Below are 18,718 nucleotides of genomic sequence, written 5' to 3' on the forward strand. Positions count from 1 at the left end.
CATTAGAGAACTTTTCAGGTTGATACCAATATGCTGATTAACATTCTTGGATGGCAAAAGATAAGCCAGCTATAAACCTATGGAGCAGTTTACATGTTAAGAGCATGGACTTCAGGGTCAGATAGACATGAGCTGGGACATGAGTTCTGCTGGGATGTGAGCTCTGCACTTCACTAGCTTTGTGTCCTTGGCCAAGATGTGTAACCTCTCTACATCTCAGTCTCCTTACTGTAAATGAATATAATAATTCTTACTGTATTAGTTTTCTAGGGTTACCGTAGCATTACCACAAAATGGGTGGCTTAAAAATCAAAAAATTTATTCTCTTACAGTCTGGAGGCTGGGAGTCCAAAATCAAGGTGTTAGCAGGAACTTGCTCCATTTGAAGGCTCTAGGGAAGAGTCCTTACTTGCTCCTTCTAGCTTCTGGGGCTTGCTGACTATCCTGTGACTGGAAACAGGTGTACCTCTTGGTGGATGTCGAGCCAGAAGACACAACCAGGCCAAAGAATGGGAAAAGGAGTTGGGATGAACACCAAGTGCTATACGTAAGTGATGGATCACTAAATTCTATTCCTGAAATTATTACACTATCTATAGCGTAACTAACTTGGATTTAAATTTAAAAATAAATAATTTTAAAAAAAGAAAAGGGAAGGTTTAACTTGCAACATGACTATTGTTGGGAATATTTCCCAAAGCAGTGTCTCCTCATAACAGCGAAGCTGGGGAAGTTTTAAGCTAAGGGCACATACATATTCATGAAGGGGCTTGTGCAATGGGGCATTCAGGATGGAATTGGGGCAAAAATCATCTTAAGATGACAGAGTCCAGGCCTTAGTTGGTCAGAGTCCCAAGGCCTAGCAAAAGTCAGCATCAACAATTCTCCGGCTCCAGTTGGTCTGCTCAAAGGCATTTTGATCCTGCAAAGATAACTCAAGAATGTATGTTAGGTCAGTTTTTACTTTTGAATCAGCCCTGGGAGTTCTACCACTGATACATTGTTCCTGATTTGATTAGNAGTGTCTTTTCATTCTTACAGTCTTTTGTTCCCTTAAGGTAATTAACTAATCAGGTCTATTCTTCTTATAGTCTTTTGTTCTCTTAAGGTAATTAACTAATCAGGTCTATTCTCTGCAGTTTCAAAGAGAATCTTGGGAAGTTCTGCAAGACAAATGCTTTGGGAAGGTCATGCTGGTGAGGCATAGAGTACAAGATGGCCAAGTGGCCCAAGTGACTTTTTTGTGTCACCATAGCTATGTCTCATCATTCTTTTTCCGGGGACCCCTAACTCCTTCAGCTTAGAATCTGTGGCATTCCTTGGCTTGTGACAGCATGACTCCACTCTCTTTATACAGACTTCTCCCCTGTGTCTCCTCCATGTCTTCAAATCTTTCTCCTAGGATGCCAGTCATGGAATTTACCTTAATCCAGTGTGACCTAGGCTTACCTTGATTACATTTGCAAAGACCCCATTTCCTAATAAGGTCACATTCTGAAGTTCCTGATGGACATGAATGTTTAGGGACACTATTCAACCCAGTTTACCTAATTGCAGGGTTTCAATATGATATTGTATGTAAAACACTTAGGATGTATTTGCCACATGATAAAAAATAAATAGTGGTCATTGTTTTTCATTTCACTGTTATATCATTAGAGTTGGTCAAATATCTTGCTAAAATCAACACAATATACTAATAGCTATTATTTATTGAGCTCTCAGTGCCAAGAACTAGGTTGAGTAGCCTACATGCATTATCTCATATAATCTTTACTGTATCTATGAATCTAGTAACCCTGGCCAAAATGATAATAATATGAATCAGACTTTACATGTGATCCATGAACCTATGCTAGCTCCAAATGGTCATCTTATTCTTTTATATGTTTTAAAAATCTTCTAAGATTTTAAGATACTGAAGTCAAGCTTTCACCAGTTAGACTTCAAGCAAGACCTGAGCTTTACTGCCCACCTGCATGTACTGCCAGACATTTGTCCCACAGTTTTCCTTAAGCTCATCTTCCCAGTTTATCTCTTAACTCTGGCAAATGGAAAGCAAAACTGCCCCTCCAGCGAGTGATATGATACCAACTGCCCCAACAAGATCTCTGGTTGGCCCAGACCATCCAGACCAGTTTGAGCTTCATCCCTGACTCATGGCTAGGCAGACGGACCATGGAGAGACTTCTAGAAGGACCGATGACTATCTTTACCTAATTATAATACTAAAATCTCCACCAAAGGAGGAGCCTCAACCTCATTTACATAATGTACAATCCATAAGGCACAAGCACAGCCTCATGCTCGCCTCCACCTATAGCGACAAGCCATCCCTATCTATATTTTCATCCTAACCCTAAACTAAAGGAACTCATCCACCTTTGCTCAGGGAGTCATGGCTTTGGAAGTTATTCCCTGTGATCTCCTTATTTGCTGCAAATGAAGTTTTCCTTGTGTGACCACTGAACCTGGTGCAGTTTCTGACTCACCATGGAGCAAACTCACATTGGTTCGGTTACTGGGCTACAGGTCTATAGTTTTAAAAATTCATTCTTTCCTCCTTGTTGGAATTTGAGTTCTTCGTATCTAGTTTTTTTTTGAACACTCCATACTTATTATATTACTCTGCTCATGATAGATTTTCCAGAAATGATTGGAAAGTGAATTCGTTCAACAAATATTTTTCGAACACTTACTCATAACAGCGGGGAATGAAAGGATGAATAAAGCCTGGAATAAGTCCCATCACATTCTTGTGGGGGCCAGGAGGGTGGGGAGACACTCAGCATCAGTTATCAGGGAAATACCAATCAGAACCACAGTGAAGTACCACCTCACACCTATTAGAATGGCTAAAATCAACAACATAGGAAAAAACAGGAGGTGGTGAGGGTACCGAGAAAGGGGAACCCTCTTGCCCTACTGGTGGGAATGCAATCTGGTGCAGCCATTCTGGAGAATAGTGCGGAGGTTCCTTAAAAAGTTAAAAGTAGAATTACCCTGTGACCCAGCAATTGCACTACTAGGTATTTAGCCAAGGGATACAAAATACTGGTTCTAAGAGGCACATGCACCTGGATGTTTATAGCACTCTCAACAATAGTCAAACTATTGAAAGAGCCCAAAAGTCCATCCACTGATGAATGGATAAAGAAGATGTGGTATATATGAACAATGGAATATCACTTAGCTGTCAGAAAAAGAAGTCTTGCCACTTGCAATGATGTCAATGGGGCTAGACTGTATTATGCTAAGTGAAATAAGTCAGTCAGAGAAAGACAAACACCATATGATATCATGCATATGTGGAATGTAAGAAACAAAACAAGTAAGCAAAGGGGAAAAAAGAGAGGCAAATCAAGAAACAGACTCTTTTTTTTTTTTTTACAAATAGTTTATTGTCCAGTTAGTTTCCACATAACACCNAGTGGGGGGATGGGTTAAATAGGTGATGGGGATGAAGAAGTGCACTTGTGTGATGAACACTGGGTATTGTATGAATCACTAAATCCTACACCTGAAACTAATGTTATGCTGTATGGTTAGAATTTAAATAAAAACTCAGAAAACAAAAAAGGAATATGGGAGGGTGCAGATTGTAAAAGGTAGGTAAACTTGAAGGATAAGAGGGATTTTTAAAATGATTTTTTAAAAATTTTATTTGAGAGAGAGAGAGAAAGAGTATTTGTGAGCGGGGGGTTGGGTGGGAAGAGAGATTGAGAGAGAGAGAGAGAGAGAGAGAGAGACTCTTAAGTAATTAAGAGAATCTCTGCGTTGAGTGTGGAGCCCTAGGTGGGGCTCTGTCTCATGACCACGAGATCATGACCTGGGCTGAAATGAAGAGTCAGACATTTAACTGAGCCACCCAGGCACCTGAGAAGAGGGATTTTAATAGATGGGGAGGTAATTGGATGTCCCAGCCCCTGTGTCCAGGGAATAATGAGGTATCTGCTGTGATGGTTAACTTTATGTGTTAACATGACTGGGCCGGGAGATGCCCAGATAGCTGGTGAAACAGTATTTCTGGGTGTGTGTGTGTATGTGTATGTGAGGATGTTTCCAGAAGAGATTAGCATTTGAATTGGTGGACTGAGGGCCTGAATAGAACAAAGAGGTGGAGGAAAATGGCATTTGCTCTCTGCCTGCCTGAGTGAGCTGAGACGTTGATCTTATTCTGCTCAGAGAGATCCTGGCTCTCAGGCTTTCACGCTCAGACTGGATTCTATGCCATTAGCTCTCTGGCCCTCAGGCCTTTCACCACCAGCTTTCCTCGGTCTCCAGCCTGCAGACCTTCTAGAAGCATGGAACTTCTCAGCCTCTATAATTGCATACATCAATACTTTATAATAAATCTTGAAATATATGATACATATCATATATTTATATATGTATGTATGTTTTATTTCTCTAGAAAACCTTGACTAATATACCGTAGTGATCAGAGTTTGGTATCTGCTTGGGTGATGGCAAGGTGGGGGTAGGGATAAAAGGTATATATATATATGTATATATACATATATTTGATAGTTTTTTTTTTAAGTTTATTTATTTATTTTGAGAGAAAGAGAGAGAGAGCAGTGGAGGGGCAGAGAGAGGGAGAGAGAGAGAATCCCAAGCAGGCTCCTCACCATCAGTGTGGAACCAACCCAACATGGGGCTTGAACTCACAAACCGTGAGATCATGACCTGAACCGAAACCAAGAGTCAGGCACTCAACTGACTGAACCACTCAAGAAGAAGAGAGATAGTGATAAAAATCATAACAGTCATTGACATGCCCCTCCATTTTCTCTTCTTCAAGGTAGATGAGCCAGTTCTCTTTGTCTTGTATGGTAGGATCTCTTTTCCAAAGCTTCAGTCTTTTTGTATGCCTCTCAGAACTTTCTGGTGTTTAGAACTAAGATACAGAACTCCAATACGCACATTAATCTGTGCTGAATGTTATCAGAGACTGGCGCCTGTATTCCTTTCATTTCAAACCTTTGTTTTTTCTGATCAGAACAAAGCAAGCTTTTCAATGTGGAGGTCCCTTCTGTATCGCTGGCTCAGGTTTGGCTTGCGAACCAGAGATCATTTTCTGTTCTGCTTACGAACAGCTTTCCCCCTGCAGCTTATTTCTTCTCAGCAGCTCCTGTCCTTTCCCATCTTTGTTCTATTTCAGTCCAACCACATCCTCCCAGGCTCTTCATAAAGGCTTAAACTGAAAGATGGACTTCCACTAAAGAAATTTTAAACTGTTCTCCTTGGCCGTGCTCACCAACACACTCCCCCCCAACCCCCAGCTGCCCCATTTCATCTAACATTGCTTGTTTTGTTTATTGTTCTTTCCTTCTGAGGCGTTGGAGCCACTCGGGATGGGCAGATCAGATCCGTGTTCTTAGTTTTCATTTCTTGCTTCTAGGGTGCGCTCGCACAACAGACAGAACACCAAGGATCATCATCTCTTCGCTTTCATGCACTTGTTGCTAATTTCAAGTCTGCTTCTGTTTCAGAAGCTTGTATGTCTTTACTGCATTTTGAGCTAACACTGTTAGCATACCTGAGTAGACAGCATCTGTTCCTTCCTATTTCAGTCTCGTCATCCAGAGCAACACGTGTCCCAATTTCAGGAAACAGGCTGAACAGATGTCCTAACTGTTGTACTGAACACTTTTCTCGGGAGAGCGGCTCTCGCCCGCATTTTTGTTTCTTTCACTCTGAGCGAGAAGAGTGGATTGAGCACTGTCGTTAATAGAGGTCCTTTGCCTTTATTGTCTGGGCTCACGTTGCAGCCTTCTTGTGTCTGCAGTGGCTGGTGGCAGCAGAGGGTCTGGAGATGTGACTCTGCACCAGCACAGTGCACAGTTTTGGAGCTGGAAGCAAGTCTGGCTTTGCACGCCCGAGACCTGCACAGTCTCACGGAGCTCCGCACCTCCGGGGACCCCATGCTTGGCTTAATGTTCTGCCGTCATCGTTTTGAAATTCTGAATTTCTGAACCCGGGGTGCGCGTTTTCATTTTCTGCCGGACCTCACAAATTATGGATGGGAACAATGAGAGAGCCTCTGGTGGGAGCGCAAACATCGCTATCTGGGATAGATGATTAAGCTACCATATCTCTACAGAACCGGGTTCAATGTGAATTTGGCAAAATGAAAAAGAAAAACAAATCTCACTTAGAATTGCATCTTTCTGGCGTTGGAAGGCCCATCAAATGTGTGGTCCAGGCATCCGTCTTAGACTAATTAGGGCACTATTTAAAGGCTGGCACAGGGGTGCCTGGGTGGCTCAGCCAGTTAAGCATCCGACTTTGGCTCAGGTCATGATCTCATAGTTCGGGGGTTCCAGCCCTGTGTTGGGCTCTGTGTTGACAGCTCAGAAGAACCTGCTTCGGATTCTGTGTCTCCCTCTCTCTTTGCCCCTCCCCACCCCACTCTCTCTCTCTCTCCCTCCACCCCATCTCCCTCTCTCAAAAATAAATAAGTATTAAAAAAAAATAAAGGATGGCACAATTCTCTAGGAGGTCCTTTCAAGTCGACGTGACATATTTATTTATATTTTGTGTGGTTTCATTTTTAAAAATTTTTTTCCAAATAAGGGCATTTATTTATTTTTCTTTTTAAATTTTTATTTGAGTTCTAGTTAGTTAATCTACAGTGCAATATTTGGCTTCAGGAGTAGAATTTGGTGATTCGTCACTTCCATACAACACCCAGATCAACAGATCAACCCCCCATCACGACAGATGCCCTCCTTAGCACCCATGACTCATCTAGCCCATCCCCCACCCACCTCCCTCATCAACCCTCAGTTTGTTTTCCATCAGTAAGAGTCTCTTAAAACATGGAGGAAATTTTAATCACAAAAATATCTTTATAGTAACATGCATGCCAGGGCATTGGTAAAATAGGGATTGAGACTGTAAATTTAAGAAATGTCTTGCTCCCCCTGGAAACCAGCCTGTCAAAGAAGGGATGCATACTTAGATCTTCGCTTGGGGGGAAGTAAAATTGCTCTCCTCTGGTCATTTGGCCATGGAGACGTATTTACAGAGGGAGGAAGGTAGACAGTTCAGGGCTGGAAAAGAACCAGGAAGAATGAATGAAATGAAAAAGAATAGAGACGATGGAAGTCCTTGAAGAGAATTTTTACAGGAAGGCCACGTGAGTGGGCATAGACTCATAATTCTGTTTGGTATGTTTTATTTATTTATTTATTTATTTATTTATTTATTTGATTTATTAAAAAAATGTTTATCTTTGAGAGAGAGACAGGGTACAAGCAGGGGAGGGGCAGGGAGAGAGGGAGACACAGAATGTGAAGCAGGCTCCAGGCTCTGAGCTGTCAGCGCAGAGCCCAACGCGGGGCTCAAACCCATGAACCATGAGATGGTGACCTGAACTGAAGTCAGACTAAGCCACCCAGGAGCCCCTGTTTGGTATGTTTTAGAATCCTTCCTGCTTTCTAAACCATCCATTCACACGTTATCGAACCTTTCTCTGTAGAAAACACTGTGTGCTTAGCTCACCCTTTGCGTCCCTCATACCTTCTCCTGCTGGGTGATATTGAACCATGTGATCTCCATATTGTTCGTGGTATGTTTTTAGCTTTGATGTAAGATTTGCATCATGTCCCTATTAAACTCCTTTTAAACACAATCAGTCTCATTTGTGTCTGGCCTAATTTAGTGAATCCCTACGTTTAATCAACAGGGTTTCTAATCCATCATTTAAGTCACTGATAGGCAGGGTCACTGAGTAATAGAGGTTAAAAAAGAATCTCTATGTAACTGAAGAAATGGCCCAAAGCCCTCCTACCCAAAATCTCTATTAGATTTGCTTCTTTGATCTCAAACCTTTTAACCAGGAGCACACATTTGATGAATGTAAATTTCTTCCCCAGGTACACTTACAACATGAATGTGTTAGCTTAGGGTGATTGATTTCTTTTTGTTTTTTTAATGATTTTTTAAATGTTTAACTAATCTCTACACCCAACATGGGCTTGAATTTACAAACCCTGAAATTAAGAGTCACATGTTCTTTTGACTGAACCACCCAGGTGCCCTTGTTTTCTCTTTTTCCTAGAAGCCTGGAGAGCCTTGGAGGGTACAACAGGTTGTGAGTGAGTTTTCTTTCTGTGGAGAAGTGTTAAGGGGAATAGCTGGGGCACATAGACTAGCCCCAAGGAACACCCCAAGACTGTCTAAAGGCTTATGGTTCTGGGAAAAGGCATGAATAGGCGGTCATGGTTGCTTATCTGGGATGTCAGCATACAGTCACAATTTTTGCTAGAAGCTAGTCCTGGACAAGACATTTATCCTGTAATGTGTTGAATTGGCAGAGAAGTTACCTTTCTCCACTTACCTTTCTCACCTTTCTTAGTAGCTGTCAGATGACCACACTGGGCCAGGGAGAATAGGACAAAGGTCAGGTGAGCCAGGACCAGGCAGAGGAAGAAGGGAGATGATTGAAGTAAGTGGGCTTCTGTGTGAAGATCCTTAACAGGTAGGAAGGGGAAGGACTTGGCAAGGGAAAAAGAGAGGTAGGTGCCCTCAAGACAAATTTTCCTACTTTTACTGGCATTGTTCTGCCATAAGTGATCGGATCCTTTCAAAAGTGAGCGGACTGTCAGAATCAACTGCTTCAAAATGTAGAGGAATTGAGAAGGGGTGACTAGGTTTGCTGGTGTTAAAACCAGGTGTTCTCTGATATGTTGTATGTCCAGCCAGGTGATGTACTTCTTGTCCCTGAGAAAAATGGGCTCTTCATCCCATGCTTCTGAGGATGAGAGGGTCCTTCCCCATGGTCCATCTCTAAGCAATTCCTATTCCTTGAGATCTCTCTCTCTCTCTCTCTCTCTCTTTCTTCCTTCCTCCCTCCCTCCCTCCCTCCCTCCCTCCCTTCCTTCCTTCCTTCCTTCCTTCCTTCCTTCCTTCCAGTCCATCCAGCATGTTTTAATGGGCAAAAATTCTATGCCCTTAATTTCCTTATGTGAAATTAGACACAATTAATTACTGGCCTCACAAGTTGTAATGAGGATGAAATAAGATAATTCAGGTCAAGTCCCTAACTCAGCTTCTGTTAAGTCACTGGAGGTTGGTTTCATTCCCCTTCTAGCATTACTTTTCATTCATTCTTTCACAAGTATTTGTTGAGCACCTTTGATGTGTCAGGCACTGTTTTGAATTCCTTTAGATAATTATTGGCTTAAAAAAATCTGTAGTACTAGACGACTTATAGCTTAGCTGGTTTGTCAATATGAATCATATAACCAAGTAATAATATAATCATTAATCATTGAGAACATATGTCCATATAAAGACCTGCACATGGATATTTATAGCAGCTATATTCATAACTGCCCAAACTTGGAAGCTTTCGAGAAAGATGTCCTTCTGTTGGTGAATGGATAAATGGTGGTATATCCAGAGGATGGAATTTTAGTCAGTGCTAAAAAGAAATGAGCTATCAAGCAATCGAGCAATGGCATGGAGAAACCTAAAATGTGCATTATTAAGTGAAAGAAACCAATCTGGAAAGACTAGATTTTGTAGGATTCCAACTCTATGGCATTCTGGAAAAGGCAAAAACTATGGGGTTAGTGAAAAGATTAAGTGGTTGCCAGGAATTAGAGGTCAGGGAGGGCTGAACAGGGAGAGCAGAGAGGATTTTTAGGGCAGTGAAACTATCTCGCCTGATGCCACAATGGTGGACACATGTCATTATACATTTTCAAAAACCTACAGAATGTGCACCACCATGAGGAATCCTCACATGAGCTCTGAATCTTGGTGATAAGGGTGTGCTAGTATATGTTCACTGGTTGTAGCAAAGGCACCATTTGGGGCAGGATGTTGATATTGGGAAGGTTGTGCATATGTGGGGACAGAGGACGTATGGAACTCTGTATTTTCTGTGAACCTAAAACTGCTCTTTAAAAAATAGAGTTTAGGGGCGCCTGGGTGGCTCAGTCAGTTGGGCATCCGACTTCAGCTCAGGTCATGATCTCATGGTTTGTGGGTTCGAGCCCTGTGTTGAGCTCTGTGCTGACAGCTAGCTCAGAGCCTGGAGCCTCTTCAGATTCTGTGTCTCCCTCTCTCTCTGATCCTCCCCGTTCACGCTGTCTCTCTTTCTCTCAGAAAGAAAACATTAAAAAAGTTTTAAAAATAGAGTTTATTGATTTAAAAACTAAAATCACAACCCATGGGTAAATGTGAGCTATGGATAGGAATTGTCATCTGCTCAGGTTTTGTTCCTCTTCCTCTCATTCCCCATCCCTATGGATGACACTCCCAACCAATTCTCCTATTATCTCTGGTATCTGTTTGCTTATTTTCCTTACATCCTTTGACTCTTTCAGAGTCCTTGGAATGTCAATTTCCTATCATGACATGTCTGCTAATGTCCAATTTCCATTGAAAATACCCTCTTACTTTCCTGATGCCTAATGAACATTAACTCCCTCCCCAAATCTTTCAAAGCATAGGCTTTCCGGTTCTCACCAGTCACTGGTTTAATTCTATTTAATTGGGTCTGTCCTTTATACATAGCCATATGGCTTCAATATGTATGTTGTCAGTATCTCCTAAAATGTTATCTCCTAGACACAGAGCATTTATAAAGATGTTGCAAATGGAATTTAATTAAAAACAGATGGATCGTCTTTGAACGGATTCCTTTTCAATTGACAATACCAGTTGTCTCACTAATGCAACCCTAGAAGAGAGAGAAACCATCTAATCCAACTCCCTCCTTTTAACAGATGAAGAAACTAGAGACCAGAGATGTTTCTGTGACTTTCCAAAGATCACACAGCTAGATGGTGACAGCACTGTTCTTTGAGTCAGGACACTTGAGCTATGCTCCAGTCCCAGTTTCTATCAGCGGAGGCTGCTCTCCACTTGCCATGTGTGGCAAGGACCTGCCATGTGTGCAGGGACCCCCAACTGTTGATGTTCCAGCCGGGGCTGGGGCAGCAATGATTGCATGCAAGGAAGTTCATTCATTTCCTGCTGATTCTCTCCTTCTTCCTCCTCCTTCACCTCTTCTTTCTTTTGTCAGACATATAAGACTTAAACGCACTTTTCAAAATCTCACATCTTTTCCTTAAAAAAGTATTATAAAGGTCATTGTGAAGACTTAAGAGGTCATTGAGTCTCAGCCTGTAGTTTTACAGATGAGAAAATGGAGGCTCAGAGAGTTGAGTGAACTTGCTCAAATCACACAGAAGGTAGGAAATCAGAAATTAGAAGCCATCTCACAGACTTCTGATGGAGTGCCCATCCACAGTGTCCTGGCACAGCCTGATCTTGCAGAACTGTTTTTTGGTTTTTGTTTTGTTGTTTTTTTTTTTAACAAGCAATGGGTGGAAGGAGGGTTGGAAGCAACAGGGAGGGAGCACTTAGGAAAGATTTGGAAATATACCATTAATTAATTTCGTGTGAAGAGGAGCCAATGCTCCTAAAAACATGTCCCTGGGTCAGAGATAGCACTGTTGCGCTGGACGGCTCAGAAGATGAAAAGCAGAAGTTTGTATTGGCACAGTCCTCTTCAGTGCATGAAAAAGGAAACATGTCCTTTTTTTTTTTGGTGCAGAAACTGCTTGGATTGTCCATTTCATTGTGTTTTTCTAGGAATTTGAGACAGTGAGAACAGAGTGGCTTTTACTCGTACATTATTTCTCAGTTTATTTTGCTCATAAACATATTAGCATTTCCAGGCCAATTAACCTTTGACCTCCAGAATCCTGCCTTCATAGGACACAAGCAAGATCCAAGGTTATTTTGTTCAATGAAACATTGGGATGGGTTCTTATCCCACCAACTTCAGCTGCTCCTAAATGTGTTTCATTCCCCTTTCTTATATCTATTTTTAGAAGTTTCCTTTTTAAAACCAAAGCTAATCAGATTTTTATAAAGAGAGGTAATGTTAATTACTTGTGAATTGCAGCATTTTTTTAAATTAATAAATTTCAACACAGATTTTAAGCCCTTGGGTTTATAAATAGCATTTCTTAGAAACTTTTCTGCATTAATAACCACAAAGATATTTGGGAGCTTAAAAAGCATTAAAAATGCTTAACTAATGCTTAACTTGAAAGCTCAGTTTTTGTTTCCTGATTACCTTGAGTTTAATCTAGAACAAGTAGCAATTTCAACGCTGTGGGGTAGAGAGAGTGTTACAGGATAAATTGTGTGCCCCCCAAATTCATATGTTGAAGTCCTAACCTCTGGTACCTTAGATCTGACTGTGCTTGGAGACGGGATCGTAAAAGAGGTCATTTCATTAAAATGAGGTCATTAAGTGGGCTCTAATCCAGTGACCAGTGTCCTTATGAGGAGAGCGGCTTTGAACACAGACACACATGGAAGACGATGTGAAGACAGGGAGAAGACCTCACTGACAAGCCCTAGTCCTTATAAGAAGAGGAGATTAGGACATAGTGGCGCCCAGTGGAAGGACCACATGAGGACGTAGGGAGAGGTGGCCATCGACTAGCCCAGGAGAGGGGCCTCAGAAGAAACCAGGCCTGACGACAGGTTGAGGGCAGACTTCAGGTCTCCGGGACTGTGGGTAATCAACGTCTCTATTTGAGCTGTCCAGCACGTGGCGCTTATGAAGGCAGCCTGAGCGGACTCTGATGAAGGGGGTGCTTAGAAGCACAAGGGGCCCTTTGTTCTCCCCCAGAAGGAGTAGAACACATGGCTCTCACTTCCCTTCTTAGGGCTGACAACTGCCCCAATGTGATACCGCCTGCGAATTTGGTTAGAAAGTTGTAAATCCCTGCCTAGCCGTGCGACCTTGGGTGACTGTCCTCTGCCTCTGGGAATCGGTCTTGGGTCCTGGAGAGTCCTTCGTGGATGCTCTGACAGAGGCTGCACCTTGCCGCCCCCTCCAGCCGGGCCCCCAGGGGAGCTTGGTAAACATACACATTCTCAGGCCCACCTGAAGACCTCCTGGATCAGAATCTCTGCAAGTGGTGCACAGGGATATTTATTTATTTATTTATTTATTTATTTATTTATTTATTTATTTATAAAGTGTATTTATTTTGAGAGAGACAGAGAGGGTGAGTGGAGGAGGGGCACAGAGAGAAAGAGAGAGAGAATCTCAAACAGGCTCTGCACTGTCAGTGCAGAGCCCAATGTGGGGCTTGAGCCTGAAAACCGAGAGATCATGACCTGAGCCCAAGTCAAAAGTCAGATGCTCAACTGACCAAGCCACCCAAGGCGCCCCAGGAATCTTTATGTTTAACAAACTCTCCAGAAGATTCTGACCAGAAACCCAGTTTGGGAATCACTGGATTAGAGCATCTCAAGCTTTCTCTGCCTGATGCAGCATTCTGTGTTTCTGTGCAAAGGGTTTTGATTCCTGACTTCCAACCAAGAGGCTGGAACTGGGAAGAAAATGGGCAATTGAATCTTGCCCCTATCCCACCCTGATAATAGTTCTATTTCGTTGCCTGCACATTTCCTTGCCAGTCTCAGAGGTTCCAAAGCTTCACAGGACAGCTTTCGCTGTGAGGGGATCTCATGGGAAGGGGAGCTCGGGTTTGGGGGCCTGGCTGTTGACCTGCTGGCCTGCAGAATGGGGTTGGTTTGGAGTTCAGGTAAAGGGATCAGCTCTAGGTGTGGTGTGGAAAGAAGACCCTGTGAGGCCCAGGTGGGTGGTACTGGTGGCACATAGACGGATGGGTTGAATTCTGTCCCCACCTTTGTAATGTGCTAGTTATGTGCCCTTGGCCAGGATAGTCTGGGCCTCAGTTTACTTACTTGCAAAATTCATTTATTTTCTGCCTTGCCTATCTTGTGGGACTACTGGAATGATCCACTGAGATGATGGTTATCAAAGTGCCTTGAAATAGACTTTTCACCACTCTCTGACTCTGTCATTGGGATACAGTAATAATAAGCAGCTAGGGCTGGACATGGCCGAAGTCAGCAGTGTGGCTGGGTCACAGCACAGGTCTTTGGAAAGCTAGAAAGATGAACTGGCTAGTTGCTTTTTTTTTTTTAAAGAAAAAAATTAAGTTTATTTATTTATTGTGTGAGAGAGAGAGAAAAGCATGAGTAGGGGAGGGGCAGAGAGAGAGGGAGACAGAGAATCCCAAGCAGGCTCCATGCCGTCAGTGCAGTGCCCGCTGTAGGGCTTGAACTCATGAACCATGAGACCATGACCTGAGCTGAAGTTGACACTTACCTGACTGAGCCACCCAGATGCCCCAAACTGGCTAGTTTTAAGCACACTTTCTTATATATATCTAACTGAACCTATGCAGCTTCGGTTAATGCCTAGTCAAGGCTTGTAATAAAATAAAACGACTCTGGTTCATTTTGGGAGAATGGGTTTCTATACCAGATACTGGCCCAAAATATGGCAGAGTTAGAATATACATCCAGGTCTTCCTTCCCCACGTGATGTCGCATCTCACAATGTTGTGCCACTTGTAGGGGTCTCACTCTGTAGTCTTACCCTAGGACAGACAGGTTCCAAAGAGAATCTGGCAAGAGCTGTCACTTTCATTAAATCCGTTTCCTACGCACACCCTGATTTGCGGAAGGCCTGGCCTGGTTTCTCTGTACACCTTGGGCACATTGATAGTTGCACATCTGATTTTCATAATGATTTTCATCCTTACAGTTTTTACAGATGTTAACTAGTGAGTCCTCTGAGAGCCCTTTGTGAGGCTGGCTGTTCTAATTTCAGTGTTACGAAAAGGGCAGCTCTGAAACAACAGGGTTTTCGCCAAGCTCCTATTAGTAGGGAGGCCCGAGTTTAGAAAACTTGATTATTTTAGGCCAGACTGTACAAACTCATCTGGCATATCATCTAGTCCCTTAGTTACCTCTCAATTGGCTTTGGATCAGTTGAAGCAGTTGGTTTATCTATTTTATTTTATTCTTTCTCTCTGTGTGTACACACGAATATATATATATAAATATATATATAAAAATAAAAATTTAGTGGCGCCTGGGTGGCTCAGTTGGTTAAGCATCAGACTCTTGATTTTAGCTTACGTCATGATCTCATGGTTTCAGGAGTTCAAGCCCCATGTCGGGTTCTGCTCTGACAATGCTGAGCCTGCTTGGGATTCTCTCTCTCTTTGGCCCTCCCCGACTTGTGCTCTCTCTGTCTCTCTCCCTGTCTTCTCTCAAAATAAATGAACTTTAAAAAATAAAATAAAATGAAATAGTTATACAATCATACATTTTTTAAAATATTTTTATTTATTTCTAGGAGAGAGAGAGAGAGAGAGAGACAGCATGAGCAGGGGAGGGTCAGAGAGAGAGGGAGTCACAGACCGAAACAGGCTCCAGGCTCTGAGCTGGCAGTCAGCACAGAGCCCGACGCAGGGCTCGAACCCACGAACCGCGAGATCATGACCTAAGTGAAAGTCGGACGCTCAACCGACTAAGCCACCCAGGCGCCCCAACAATCATGCATTTTCCCTCACTTGTCCTAACAATATCTTTTGTTGATTATTTTTGAATCAAGATTTATACATTGCTTTTGGTTTTCATGCTGGCTAACCTAGAGCAGTCTCCTTACTTACTGACTTTTTAAGGACTCCTGTGCAGATGTTTTATAGAATATCCAACATTCTGGATTTCTCTGTCTTTCCATGGTGTTTTAAACCTGTTCCTCTGTCCTCCATGTTTCCTGTAAAATGCAAATTACGACCCAGGCTTGATTAGATTGGCGATGCTGTGTCCCTCGCGTTGCACCACGTTGGGAAGCACACGGTAGCCAGTTGTGCCTGATCAGTGAGGTGCGTGATCACCTGGTTAAAGGTGACAACTGACATCTTGCAGTTGCGGGGTCTGTTTCCACCCTTGCAATCTGCGAGGCAATGCTTTGGCACCCTGGGAACTCCTGTCCCAACGTCTCACTAAATGGCTTTAGGACCTTGTGATGCTCCTGGCCGGACTCACTGAGTCCTTTGGAGGTTACAAAGTGGGGATTTCTGGGGTCCTTGTGTGGCTCAGTTGGTTAGGCATCCGACTTTGGCTCAGGTTATGATTTCACAGTTGGTGGGTTCGAGCCCAGTGGCAGGCTCTGTGCTGACAGCTCAGAGCCTGGAGCCTGCCTCAGATTCTGTGTCTCCCTCTCTCTCTGCCCCTGCACCACTTGCTCTCTTTGTCTCTCAAAAATAAAAATGTTTAAAAAAACAAAATGGGGATTTCTAAGCATATCATTTCTCCAATATTCTCTGACCTCTGTAAAGAAGAACTTTTCTTTGCGACCACCCTCCCCTGCTTCTCTCCTTCATTGAGGATCACTGTGGACTCTTACGTTTTATTTACTTAATACGTTCCATTAAGTTACAGTCACTTAAAATTTTTTAAAATGTTTATTTATCTATTTTTATGTTTATTCATTTTTGAGAGAGAGAGAGAAAGAGAGAGAGAGAGAGCCCAAGTCGGGGAGGGCCAAAGAGAGAGAGACACACAGAATCCGAAATAGGCTCCAGGCTCTGAGCTGTTAGTACAGAGCCTGACACAGGGCTTGAACCCACGAACCTTGAGTTCATGACCTGAGCTGAAGTCGGACACTTAACTGACTGAACAACCCAGGCACTCCATTGTTTATTTATTTTTGAGAGAGAGACAGAGAGACAGAGAGAGCACAAGAGGAGGAAGGGCAGAGAGAGAGAGGTGGGGGGAGACACAGAATCTGAAGCAGGCTCCCGGCTTTGAACTGTCAGCACAGAGCTGGATGCAGTGTTGAACTCATGAACGGTGAGATCATGACCTGAGTTGAATTTGGACACTTAACTAACTGAGCCACCCAGGTGCCCCAAGTTACAATGCTTAGAATTTCCCCAAATTTAGACAGTGGGAGTGTCTTCAGGTTGGCTCCTGTGTCCTTTGGATGTGACATCAGTGATCTTAGAGTGCTGTCCTTGCTTTTGGACACATCATGATATCTCAGTCTCCTTTATTCTTTTCTTACCTCGGGCCTGAAATTAGCCATTTCTCAGAAAGCCCTGATTTCTCGATGGGAAAGATCATTAAAAACCAAGATCTGACTTATAAGTACTGAACTGTACACTTAAAAATGGCCAAGACAGGGGCACCTGGGTGGCTCAGTAGGTTAAGCATCTGACTCTGGCTCAGGTCATGACCTCACACTTTGTGGGTTTGAGCTCTGAGTCGGGCTCTGCATTGACAGCTCAGAGATTAGAGGCTGCTTTGGATTATCGGTCTCCCTCTCTCTCTGCCCTTCTTCCCTGCTTGCTCTTCCTCTCTCTCTAAAAAACCCCGACAACATTAAAAACATGGTTAAGATAGTGAACGTTATGCTATGTGTATTTTACCACAGCTAAAAAAAAAAAGTAGATTCTACCCACCACAATTCTGGTGTCAGGTAGGTATGTTTATCACTACTGTCATAGTTTCTACATCCTTTCAGTGGACATGTTTTAAAAAGTGAGTTTATGTTGATATTTCCAAATCTAATCTAACACTGTAGGTTTTTCTCTTTACTTATTTTATATAGGTATCTCTGCTCTCTTGTTTTGAAAGTCTTGGTTTACAGAATAACTTATTTCACCTTATTCTCCTCAGTAACATCTGTAAAATAATTTTACAATTAGCATCATGATATTGTTATTAACAACAAATTTACCTAATAAAGTTTAGGATTTTCTTGAAAGGCTTTTTGTCCTTAGAACATAGTCATACAGAGAGAGAATAGAGCCATTGAAGATGTGCAGAGTATAGTATTAAAAAATTACTTGAAATAATATTGTCACGAATTTCACTGGACAACCAGTTAAACTAAATTGTTTGTGTTCCATTGAAGGTTTTAGATTTTTTCCCATTTTTGACTTAAATTTTGACTTAAATTTAATTTAGTTTTTGAATATGTAAAATATTTGTAAGGTTTAAAGGTCAAAATAATTTAAAAAATTATATTTGGAGAATCCTTGATCCTGTCTCTGCAAGTCTCCCCTGCCTCCTGGCCCCATGCTGCACCCCACCCCCTGGGCCCAGAGGCAACCTTTTTCATTTGTTTCTGGCTTACATTTCCTATATTTCTTTTTGAAACAACACCAATAGCAAATATATATATATATATTTTTTTCTCTTTCTTTCATACATACTAAAGTATATTATACTTTCCTCTGTGTTTTTTCTTTCATAAAAAGAATAGATAGTAAATATGCCATTTATATTATTATGGACTTTTTCTTTAATGAAGATCTTAGAAGTCATTCCATATCCATTCATTAGAGATCTTCATTTCTTCAAGGTTACATAAAGGCACACTAGGTAGATGTACCATAGTTTATTTAATTGGTCTCCTTTTGATGGACGTTTGGATTGTTTCCAATCTTCTGCTGTTAAATTAGTCTCATAATGAGTAAATGTGTGTAGATGCCACATATGTATTTGTTGGGCTGTATCTTCAGCATAGATTCCTAGGAGGCCCAACTTTTCTTCTTCACTTCTTTGCCACGTTTTGGCTAACACCTCCTTGTTCCCTCCTTTAAGTGCTTTAGTGTGTCAAAATCAAAGGAAAAAAATCACATGGGATATAAGGATGGGGGTTTTGGATACTTATCAGGGAGCACAGTAACTGAACCAAGAATTTTTGATGTTAAAGCCTGCACAAGAACACACACTATCCTGCACAATCATTTGTAGACCTTATAGTTCGTACTTAATTACGTTAGGGGTTGAACTACAGCACAGGAATTACAGTCCAGTGGTAATTCCAATCCTATCTTCT

General features: G+C 42.2%; 1 long non-coding RNA gene across 1 annotated transcript in view; it reads left to right on the forward strand.

Moving 5' to 3' along the window:
• The first annotated feature begins 487 nt into the window (after positions 1–487).
• Positions 488–18,718, forward strand: part of LOC144239127 (uncharacterized) — a 50,445-nt gene continuing 32,214 nt past the window's right edge. Inside the window, exon 1 of the long non-coding RNA XR_013337320.1 lies at positions 488–547. This is a non-coding gene — a long non-coding RNA (uncharacterized LOC144239127). The remainder of the gene's footprint in view (positions 548–18,718) is intronic.

This window comes from Crocuta crocuta, unplaced genomic scaffold (genome assembly GCF_008692635.1).
Source record: "Crocuta crocuta isolate KB4526 unplaced genomic scaffold, BGI_CrCroc_1.0 scaffold177, whole genome shotgun sequence".
NCBI classification, from domain to species: Eukaryota; Metazoa; Chordata; class Mammalia; order Carnivora; family Hyaenidae; genus Crocuta; species Crocuta crocuta.